Below are 5,291 nucleotides of genomic sequence, written 5' to 3'. Positions count from 1 at the left end.
TTTCTTTTCTATTATATATTATATTCTCTGTGGGGGTATAAGTACCTGCACCTGGCTCTCTCGAGTGGAACCGTTTGTACATCCCCAAGGTCTGAACTGCCTTCCTAAGCTTGGAACATATTTCCCACCACGCTGGTCCACTGCGGATGCAGCTAATGGTGGGTTCACATATCTAGATGTGCTAAATCTTATATGCAGGTTTCCTCACGATGTTTTCCTTCACCGTAAGAGCGATGGTATAGGTACATTGTACTTAAGTTAAAAGAACTCATTGGTACATGTCAGCGCCGGGATTCGAACCCGCATCTCTGGCGTGAGAAGCGGGTGCTTACCCGACTGAGCTACCACGTCTCTTATCATGGTTTTACTTCATCTAAGTATTTAAGTATTCATTTATTTTTACCTTTAGCACCCATACTCTATAGTAAGACTCATAAATACAACTAGGTAACTCTACAGGTAGGTAGTACTAGGTAGGTAGACTTTGTGGGTAGACTGCTGCTAGACTGTCTCTAGATAAGTAGAAGAATCTACTTAGCGTAGCGCGTAGGTATCTGCTGTAGGTACTCAGGAAGCTCATACTTCGATATGATCCTCAGAAGGGGAAGAGTACAGACATAACAATATAATATACTTAACATTCATATGTTTCAAGCTGGTAGAACATTAGATTACAATGGCACATTGCACTCCGGCAGATTCCAGTAAAGACCAAGGTCCTGCCACTAAATCAAATAAGTACCTAAGTAAGTATACAATGTGTAAATATTAGCTTTTTGTTATTAGTTTGTATGGTTTAAAACAGCGCATGAGCTCATTCATAACTAAACAAAACATACTTACCTAATTAACTTAATAACTTGTTATACATAGGTGAGCTGAATAAAAGTAATGTTGTTCAACAGATATAAGTACTTACTCACAACTAGGGCATGCAATACCGCAATACCGGTATTGAAAGTTAATACCAGTATTGAAGTAATACCGGCATCGGACTTTTTTAGGCTATATAATAAAGCGATTAAGATATAGTATTTCTATGTACTGTGAAAGCGCACTTGTTTACAACCGTTTGATGCAGTTTTCGGCCGTTTGATATCTACTGTTGACCATGCGTAAACGGACACTGGATGTAAAAATAATATTTTTTTGTAAAATTTAAACTCTAATACTCAATGCTCGTAAAAATCTATTACAAAAAACTGAATTTCATTGCTTTTTCTCGTTTTATTTTGACGTATACGACCTTTAATCACAATATATGCCATTTATTACAAGGAAATCTAATACCGGTATTAATACCGGGATCCCGGTATTGAGTTGCAATACCGGAACTCAATACCGGTATTGAAAATAGTTCCGGTATTGCATGCCCTACTCACAACACAAGGTGCTACAAAATCTATAGTAAGCCAAAGGTACCTACTACCTACCTGCTATCATCTATCAGAGATTCATTGCATAATTTTAATTTTGAATAATCTTGTCGATGTCGATGTCTCCGTTTTGCTCAATAAGACTTACGTTATGTACTTACTTATATATTACTTACAGATTTAAAAAAAATACTAAGTAGGGTAAAAGTACTAGTAACTGGCAGTTTAAGCGACTAGCAACACAAAAAAATATATTAAAAATATAGTATTGGCCTGATTTAAGCACTGGTAGGCTTGAATTACTGGCAATAAGATGACGAACAATTATAGCCATAAATGTAAAGATATATGATTAATATTCGATTTTAATGAAGTTTTTATCCACTACCCCCAAAAAACCTAGTAACTGGCAGTAAAAATTAGTAACTGTCACATGATGTTTCAGTAACTGGCACCTTTTAAAAAATCATGCAATTAGGTCAATAAGTACTCTAAAATCAATAATATATTTGATATTAGGTAATGTACAATTACCTGTCTAGGTTCTGTACCGGTAAGACTCAAAATCACCGTTGTAATGGTCGACTTCTACGACAAAATGACAGTACAAGTATGCGACGAATCGTGGGTCCATATGAATGCAACAAATCGAGAAACCCTTGGATTTGGAAACGGAAATGGAGAAAGCAAATGCTTGTGGACCTTGATGTATTCATTCAGCAGCTTGGGAGAAGTGACCTGGCTAAGTTGAAGACTGCTGACGGTAGTATAGTTGCCTCTAAGCTGAAATTTCTTGCGGAAATTGAAGGTTTTTAGGGCTTTCAGCTTCACATGCTCTGGGTAAAGACAGAATTAGTACAGCTCTTCTGAAAGCTATTACTATCCTCGAACAGCTTCAGAAGCTCTTTAACCAATTTTGTTTATAAGTCATGTTTTCAAGCTGTTTTATAAGGTCATCACGAACCATGTTTCTATCAAGTTCTTCAAGGACTATAAGAAAGCCTTTGATTCCATTTAGACCTGGGCAGTTCTGGAATTCCCTCGTTGTAACATGCATAGCGGCCTTAATGCAGCAACAGTATATTATGTCTACCTTGGACAGTCTATTCGACTAGGCAGAAGGAACTTCGAAAACGAAGCTGTAAGGTGCATAAAACAAAAAATGTATTACTGGATTGGACTGCATAAGGGAAGATTTGACAAATTTTCACATAAATGCCTGAAGGCAAAGGTCTTCAGTCAATGCGTCTTACTGGTGATGACGTATGGATCATAGACGTGGACACTGACGGTTGGACTGGTCCACCGATTCAAAATCGATCAGCGGGCATTGGAAAGATTGGTGGTTCTTTGAAGGACCATATCAGAAATAAGGTAATCCGTAAGAGAACTTGAGTAACCGATATAGCTCTTAAATTCTGTATGCTCAAGTGGCATTAGGCAGGCCATAGCTGCCGAAGAACCGATGACCAGTGAAGCCAACGAGCTCTAGAGTGGAGACCACGAGCATGCAAGGGTAGCGGCAGATACCTTCGGGCCAGCTGGACCAACGAACTTATAAAGCTGACCGGTAGTGGCTGGATGAGGAAGGTCGAGAACAGAGTGCAGTGTCACTGCTGGCGAGATGTCCAGCAGTGGACAATTACAGACTACTGTAGATTGCCTTGATTTTAGTGATTTTTGTGAAAAGAAACATGAAAGAAATGTTTACCGCACCAGTAAGTGCCAGTTATTGGTGCGTAAAAAAATGTATGCAGATTAGTAACTGGCAGCCCCGTGCCAGTTATTGAAACAAAGCTGCCTAGACACTGGGGGTTTTTACAGTGCACTTTAAATCGTATTTTCTGTCGATAGAAGGTATAAAATAGCTTAAAATCACAAAACCCAAAATTTTAGTAACTGGCAGGGGGGTGCCAGTTACTAAGTGAAGATATAAATTACATTTCAGTAACTAGCACCCTCAAATATAACTCAAAAGCAACTAAAATCACAGTGAATCGGGCTATTATGATATTGTTTAGACCTTCCCCTACTTCCTTGTTATTGTCACACTATCAAAAACTTATTTACTTTCGCGAAAACAGGCCATACAAATTTTGGTGTCTCCTTAAGAAAAACTTAACGCACGTGCATTTTTTTGGCGATCTTCGCCGCTTTGACTGAGATAATTTCCAGCGCCGGAAAATACCCACCTAGCGCCGTAAAATTAAACTATAATATCAATGAATAATTGGAGATTGCTGTAAACACATCAAAGATGGTCTTACTATATCCAAAAGCTTAATATATTTAGTTTTATAGTCAAAGTGCCAGTTACTGACACATGCCAGTTATACCACGATTTACCCTACCTATGTTGTATGAACCAAATTTAAACTAGGTCTGTAGGTATTTCAAGGCTGCACCTAGGTAGGTAGATAATTCACTTACTCAAATATTTTGTTCTGTTTAGGCATGTTCTCGTCACCTTGATAAAAATTGATAAAGGAATGTTTATTTATAGTGACTAACTAAAAACATAGCAGTAGATTATGTAGTATGGTACTACTGTAAGGTCTGTAAGTAACTATAGGTAGTTACGCGCTTCCAATAAAATAAAAATAAATAGCCGCCAGCAGCAACTTTGTCGGTAAGAAGAAAAAGTCTCTCAACCGGGTTCCGCTCATCTCGCATAATCTTTATTGACCAAAACTCATTTCGCATAACTCGTATGGTCTAAACTTTTTTGGCCGAACCATCACTTTGCCAAGACTTAAGTGGCATAAGGCTCGTTTCGTCTAAAACTCTTTAGGCACAATCTTTAAACACCTAAGTTTCGTTTGCTCAAATTTATGTTCGTCTATACCTATGTATAATCTTGTTTCTCGTAATGTTATCTTAATAAATAATATATTAAGTATGTAGTAAATGTACAAATTGTGGTATTTTTCTCCTACATCCCGAAAATCACGATATTGTATGATCAAAAAATCGAAAGTTAACGACTAATATAATTATTACAAACCCCATGAGATCGAAACCTAAAAATAGGTGCGACGACGAGCAAAGCGAGGAGGAGCGTGTTAGGTGCACATGTTCATCAAAACCAAAGCGGAGCGTTTTCCAAACAGCGGAAACAATACAAGGCACCAGTTTGCGCTATGTAGGGAGACGCTCCGTCAAAGTTAAAGCCAAACGAATATTATTACTTTGTATAAACCTAATAAACCTATGCCATAGCATTATTAGGCTATTCAAGATTTGGCCATACCATTATTAGGCTAAACAATGTTATGCAAAATAACTTTTTACTAAACGAGATTTATGCCATACGATTTTCGGCGTAACGAGACTTTGACCAAACGTTACTATGCAATACGAGATTAGGCAAATAAATCTTATGCCAAAAAAGGTAGAACCCTCTCAACCAACACCCCTTTTATATTTTGGTTGGTACCTACCTACCATATTTTCAGTTTAGGTAAGTACAAGGGTACCAACTATAAGTATACCATTGGGTATGCAATGTATATGCACATTATGCACGGTGCATGCTCCTACCTACACCTACTTAGCTACACGGTAAAATGCAAGAACTTGTCTAAGGGTTGTCAGTGACGAGACGATTTATTTAGGGGAGAACCACTATGAATCCGAATCCGAACCCGTTCTCTACGATCAATGCGCCATTGGACGGTTACGCAAAATGATCAAAGGAGAAAGAAAAAATAAATTTGTCAAAAAATCTCAAAAAGGATATCTCTCCGGCGGGGAATCGAACCCCGGTCTCCCGCGTGACAGGCGGGGATACTGACCACTATACTACCGAAGATGTTGAACAGTAAGTCGAAATAAATGTTTATATGCATCGAACAATACAATACTGTCTCTGCGTTCTGAAATGTTATTCACTTTTTGCCCTGTGTTATTTTATTA

The 5,291-nt window shown here is 38.0% G+C and overlaps 1 non-coding gene across 1 annotated transcript; it reads right to left on the bottom strand.

Moving 5' to 3' along the window:
- Positions 1-5,115: 5,115 nt before the first annotated feature.
- Positions 5,116-5,187, bottom strand: Trnad-guc. Its single transcript has one exon. It is a non-coding gene; the product is annotated as a tRNA-Asp (tRNA).
- Positions 5,188-5,291: the final 104 nt, after the last annotated feature.

This window comes from Plutella xylostella, chromosome 3 (assembly GCF_932276165.1).
Source record: "Plutella xylostella chromosome 3, ilPluXylo3.1, whole genome shotgun sequence".
Lineage (NCBI taxonomy): Eukaryota > Metazoa > Arthropoda > Insecta > Lepidoptera > Plutellidae > Plutella > Plutella xylostella.
Note: the sequence above shows the minus strand (reverse complement) of the source record. Positions and strands in the feature narration are given on the sequence as shown.